The following is a 5,955-nucleotide window of genomic DNA, read 5'->3' as shown; positions in this document are numbered from 1 at the left end:
TGAGAGGAAGCTCAGGCAGGTAGATATCTCTACCAGCTCCTGGCTGGCTGGTGGTTTCAGCAGATCCTGGCTGACTGGCAGATCCTGGCTGACTGGCAGATCTGGAAGAGTCTGGTTGACTGGCAGATCTGGAAGAGTCTGGTTGACTGGCAGATCTGGAAGAGTCTGGTTGACTGGCAGATCTGGAAGAGTCTGGCTGACTGGCAGATCTGGAAGAGTCTGGCTGACTGGCAGATCTGGAAGAGTCTGGCAGACTGGCGATGCTGGGCAGACCGGCGGCGCCGGGCAGACTGGCGGCGCCGGGCAGACTGGCGGCGCCGGGCAGACTGGCGACGCTGGGCAGACTGGCGGTGCTGGGCAGACTGGCGGTGCTGGGCAGACTGACGACGCTGGGCAGACTGACGACGCTGGGCAGACTGGCGGTGCTGGGCAGACTGGCGATGCTGGGCAGACTGGCGATGCTGGGCAGACTGGCGATGCTGGGCAGACTGGCGATGCTGGGCAGACTGATGGCGATGCTGGGCAGACTGGCGATGCTGGGCAGACTGGGGGCACTGGCGGCGCTGGGCAGACTGGCGGCACTAGCTGCTCCATATAGGCTGACAGCTCTGGCGGCTTCTTACAGACTGACCGCTCTGGCGGCTCCGTGCTGACTGGCAGCTCCTTGCAGACTGGCAGCTCCTTACAGACTGACAGCTCCGTGCAGACTGACAGCTCCGTGCAGACTGACAGCTCCGTGCAGACTGGCTGCTCCATGCAGACTGGCTGCTCCATGCAGACTGACAGCTCTGGCTGCTTCATGCAGACTGACAGCTCTGGCTGCTCCATGTAGACTGGCTGCTTCATGCAGACTGGCAGCTCTGGCTGCTCCATGCAGACTGACAGCTCTGGCTGCTCCATGTAGACTGGCTGCTTCATGCAGACTGGCAGCTCGGGCTGCTTCATGTAGACTGACAGCTCTGGCTGCTCCATGCGGACTGACAGCTCTGGCTGCTCCATGTAGACTGACTGCTTCATGCAGACTGGCAGCTCGGGCTGCTTCCTGTAGACTGACAGCTCTGGCTCCTCCATGCAGACTGACAGCTCTGACTGCTCCATGCAGACTGACAGCTCTGGCTGCTTCATGCAGACTGGCAGCTCTGGCTGCTCTATGTAGACTGGCTGCTTCATGCAGACTGGCAGCTCGGGCTGCTTCCTGTAGACTGACAGCTCTGGCTGCTCCATGCGGACTGACAGCTCTGGCTGCTCCATGCAGACTGACAGCTCTGGCTGCTCCATGCAGACTGACAGCTCTGACTGCTCCATGCAGACTGACAGCTCTGACTGCTCCATGCAGACTGACAGCTCTGACTGCTCCATGCAGACTGACAGCTCTGGCTGCTTCATGCAGACTGACAGCTCTGGCTGCTCCATGTAGACTGGCTGCTTCATGCAGACTGGCAGCTCGGGCTGCTTCATGTAGACTGACAGCTCTGGCTGCTCCATGCGGACTGACAGCTCTGGCTGCTCCATGTAGACTGACTGCTTCATGCAGACTGGCAGCTCGGGCTGCTTCCTGTAGACTGACAGCTCTGGCTCCTCCATGCAGACTGACAGCTCTGACTGCTCCATGCAGACTGACAGCTCTGGCTGCTTCATGAAGACTGGCAGCTCTGGCTGCTCTATGTAGACTGGCTGCTTCATGCAGACTGGCAGCTCGGGCTGCTTCATGTAGACTGACAGCTCTGGCTGCTCCATGCGGACTGACAGCTCTGGCTGCTCCATGCAGACTGACAGCTCTGGCTGCTCCATGCGGACTGACAGCTCTGGCTGCTCCATGCGGACTGACAGCTCTGGCTGCTCCATGTAGACTGGCTGCTTCATGCAGACTGGCAGCTCGGGCTGCTTCATGTAGACTGACAGCTCTGGCTGCTCCATGTAGACTGGCTGCTTCATGCAGACTGACAGCTCTGGCTGCTCCATGCAGACTGACAGCTCTGACTGCTCCATGCAGACTGACAGCTCTGGCTGCTTCATGCAGACTGGCAGCTCTGGCTGCGCTGAACAGGCGGGAGACTCCTGCAGCGCTGTGTCGGAGGAAGGCTCTGGCTGCGCTAAACAGGCGGGAGACTCCGGCAGCGCAGGAGAGGAGAAAGGCTCTGGCTGCGCTAAACAGGCGGGAGGCTCCGGCAGCGCTGTAGAGGAGGAAGGCTCTGGCTGCGCTAAACAGGCGGGAGACTCCAGCAGCGCAGGAGAGGAGAAAAGCGCTGGCTGCGCTGAACAGGCGAGGCACACTGAAGGCCTGGTGGGTGATTCTGTAACGGTTTTCTAGTGGTGATGAAAGAGAGTCGGACCAAACTGCAGCGTGTCGATTGCGATCCATGTTTAATATACCAAAGAAAACACGAACTTACAAAAAAACAATAAACGAAACCGAAACAGCCTATCTGGTGCAAACTAACAACGAGTACACATAGGACACTAAGGACAATCACCCACGACAAACTCAAAGAATATGGCTGCCTAAATATGGTTCCCAATCAGAGACAACGATAAGCACCTGCCTCTGATTGAGAACCACTCCAGACAGCCATAGACCTTGCTAGACAACCCATTAAGCTACAATCCCAATACCACCACCAAAACCCCAAGACAAACACACCACAATTTCAAAAACCCCATGCCACACCCTGGCCTGACCAAATACATAAAAATAAACACAAAATACTTTGACCAGGGCGTGACACAGACTCAGTGAGCATAGCCTTGCTATTGAGGAAGGCCACCGTAGGCAGACATGGCTCTCAAGAGAAGACAGGCTATGTGCTCACTGCCCACAAAATGAGGTGGAAACTGAGCTGCACTTCCTAACCTCCTGCCCAATGTATGACTATATTAGAGAGACATATTTCCCTCAGATTACACAGATCCACAAAGAATTTGAAAACAAATCCAATGTTGATAAACTCCCATATCTACTGGGTGAAATACCACAGTGTGCATCACAGCAGCAAGATTTGTGACCTGTTGCCACGAGAAAAGGGCAACCAGTGAAGAACAAACACCATTGTAAATACAACCCATATTTATGCTTATTTATTTTATCTTGTGTCCTTTAGCCATTTGTACATTGTTAGAACACTGTATATATATATAATATGACATTTGTAATGTCTTTACTGTTTTGAAACTTCTGTATGTGTAATGTTTACTGTTAATTTTTGTTGTTTTTCACTTTATATATTCACTTTGTATGTTGTCTACCTCACTTGCTTTGGCAATGTTAACACATGTTTCCCATGCCAATAAAGCCCTTGAATTGAATTGAATTGAATTGAATTGACAGAGAGAGAGAGACAGAGAGAGAGAGAGAGAGAGAGAGAGAGAGAGAGACAGAGAGAGACAGAGAGAGAGGGAGATGAGAGTTTTCCAACCAGAATGACTGGGATGTTGTCTTTATTGTGTCATAGTAACACTAGTAGTTTCTTTGTTGTTGCATATCAGCCTAATAGACATTCATATTATTTACTAATTAATAATCATCAATAAATAAACACGCCAATGAATTTACTATCAACAACAAAAATCTGAGACCACAGAAACACTACTTCAAAAATATCCATATTTAATCTATGTCGATAATGTAAATGAAAAGCCAACATTTTGACAATATAACAGGTATTTATTTCCAGTATATTTCCAGGTGAGTTTTTGCACAAGAATCGACTGTACCGACTTGGGATTTGAAGAATTCCAATAGACGGAGTCCAGGACGACAGCAGAGCAGCTGGGACTCAGGTTGACAACCAACACTCCTAACCAGAACCAGCAGACGGACCTCCCCATCACACGCTGCGGAGTCCAGGACGACAGCAGAGCAGCTGGGACTCAGGTTGACAACCAACACTCCTAACCAGGACCAGCAGACGGACCTCCCCATCACACGCTGCCGGCAAACATCAATATCACAACACGAGGTTTTCACAAAACTATTTTGTTTTCCATGTCAATAACACTGAAAAGAACACTGTCTCCTCGCATCTCTCTAATCCCTAACGTCCCAGTTCAGATCGAAGGACAGGTTGGGAATAACTCCAGTCCGTTCTAATGTCCCAGATTGAAGGACAGGTTGGGAATAACTCCAGTCCGTTCTAATGTCCCAGATTGAAGGACAGGTTGGGAATAACTCCAGTCCGTTCTAATGTCCCAGATTGAAGGACAGGTTGGGAATAACTCCAGTCCGTTCTAATGTCCCAGATTGAAGGACAGGTTGAGGATAACTCCAGTCCGTTCTAATGTCCCAGATTGAATGACAGGTTGAGGATAACTCCAGTCCGTTTTAATGTCCCAGATTGAAGGACAGGTTGGGAATAACTCCAGTCTGTTCTAATGTCCCAGATTGAAGGACAGGTTGGGAATAACTCCAGTCTGTTCTAACAGAGTCCCAATGTATTTTCTATCCAATAATTAAATCCTGCTGCCGGCATTATGATGCGTATAAGTGGAATATGACAGACATTGAAGAGAGAAGAGAGAGAGAGAGAGAGAGAGAGAGAGAGAGAGAGTGAGGGATGCATTTGCAGTTTATTGTGGAGTGGTTCAATTTAGTGGCAGAGTGGATGGATGGTTTAGGTCCGCCCATGTCTTCAGCTATTGGATGATGGCATTGTGACACAAGACACACATTAGAATAGCTATCATTATACTGTATAGGATAGACCTCCTCAGTAGGAAATACACATTAAATACCTATCATTATACTGTATAGGATAGACCTCCTCAGTAGGAAATACACATTAAATACCTAGCATTATACTGTAGAGAATAGTAGGAAATACACATTAAATACCTATCATTATACTGTATAGAATAGACCTCCTCAGTAGGAAATACACATTAAATACCTAGCATTATACTGTAGAGAATAGACCTCCTCAGTAGGAAATACCTTAAATACCTCAGTAGGAATATAGGAAATACACATTAAATACCTATCATTATACTGTATAGGATAGACCTCCTCAGTAGGAAATACACATTAAATACCTATCATTATACTGTATAGGATAGACCTCCTCAGTAGGAAATACACATTAAATACCTATCATTATACTGTATAGGATAGACCTCCTCAGTAGGAAATACACATTAAATACCTATCATTATACTGTATAGGATAGACCTCCTCAGTAGGAAATACACATTAAATACCTATCATTATACTGTACAACGTCATTTATTGAAGTCTTCAACTTATTTCACTTCACAGATTTTATTGAAATAAATAATATAATTTTGAGAAAAACAACTCCTATCCCACCATGAGCAATGTGAATATCATTCCAAATAAGGTTTGGTTTCTTCTGTTTCGGCTGTACAACCCTAGCCTGGGTACCAGTCGGTTTGGTTTCTTCTGTTTCGGCTGTACAACCCTAGCCTGGGTACCAGTCGGTTTGGTTTCTTCTGTTTCGGCTGTACAACCCTAGCCTGGGTACCAGTCGGTTTGGTTTCTTCTGTTTCGGCTGTACAACCCCTAGCCTGGGTACCAGTCGGTTTGGTTTCTTCTGTTTCGGCTGTACAACCCTAGCCTGGGTACCAGTCGGTTTGGTTTCTTCTGTTTCGGCTGTACAACCCTAGCCTGGGTACCAGTCGGTTTGGTTTCTTCTGTTTCGGCTGTACAACCCTAGCCTGGGTACCAGTCGGTTTGGTTTCTTCTGTTTCGGCTGTACAACCCTAGCCTGGGTACCAGTCGGTTTGGTTTCTTCTGTTTCGGCTGTACAACCCTAGCCTGGGTACCAGTCGGTTTGGTTTCTTCTGTTTCGGCTGTACAACCCTAGCCTGGGTACCAGTCGGTTTGGTTTCTTCTGTTTCGGCTGTACAACCCTAGCCTGGGTACCAGTCGGTTTGTGCCATCATGCCACTTTCTGACACGACTGTTTATGTTTGGCATTTGACACAGAGTACAACGGGTGGAAT

At 48.8% G+C, this 5,955-nt stretch overlaps 1 long non-coding RNA gene across 1 annotated transcript; it reads right to left on the bottom strand.

Annotated features, from left to right (window-relative positions):
- Nucleotides 1-3,369: 3,369 nt before the first annotated feature.
- On the bottom strand, nucleotides 3,370-5,507 carry LOC121845649. Its single transcript, XR_006082676.1, has 3 exons — nucleotides 4,960-5,507; nucleotides 4,829-4,927; nucleotides 3,370-4,783 (listed from the first exon to the last, which is right to left on the bottom strand). It is a non-coding gene; the product is annotated as an uncharacterized LOC121845649 (long non-coding RNA).
- Nucleotides 5,508-5,955: the final 448 nt, after the last annotated feature.

Source organism: Oncorhynchus tshawytscha, unplaced genomic scaffold (assembly GCF_018296145.1).
Source record: "Oncorhynchus tshawytscha isolate Ot180627B unplaced genomic scaffold, Otsh_v2.0 Un_contig_1213_pilon_pilon, whole genome shotgun sequence".
NCBI lineage: Eukaryota > Metazoa > Chordata > Actinopteri > Salmoniformes > Salmonidae > Oncorhynchus > Oncorhynchus tshawytscha.
Note: the sequence above shows the minus strand (reverse complement) of the source record. Positions and strands in the feature narration are given on the sequence as shown.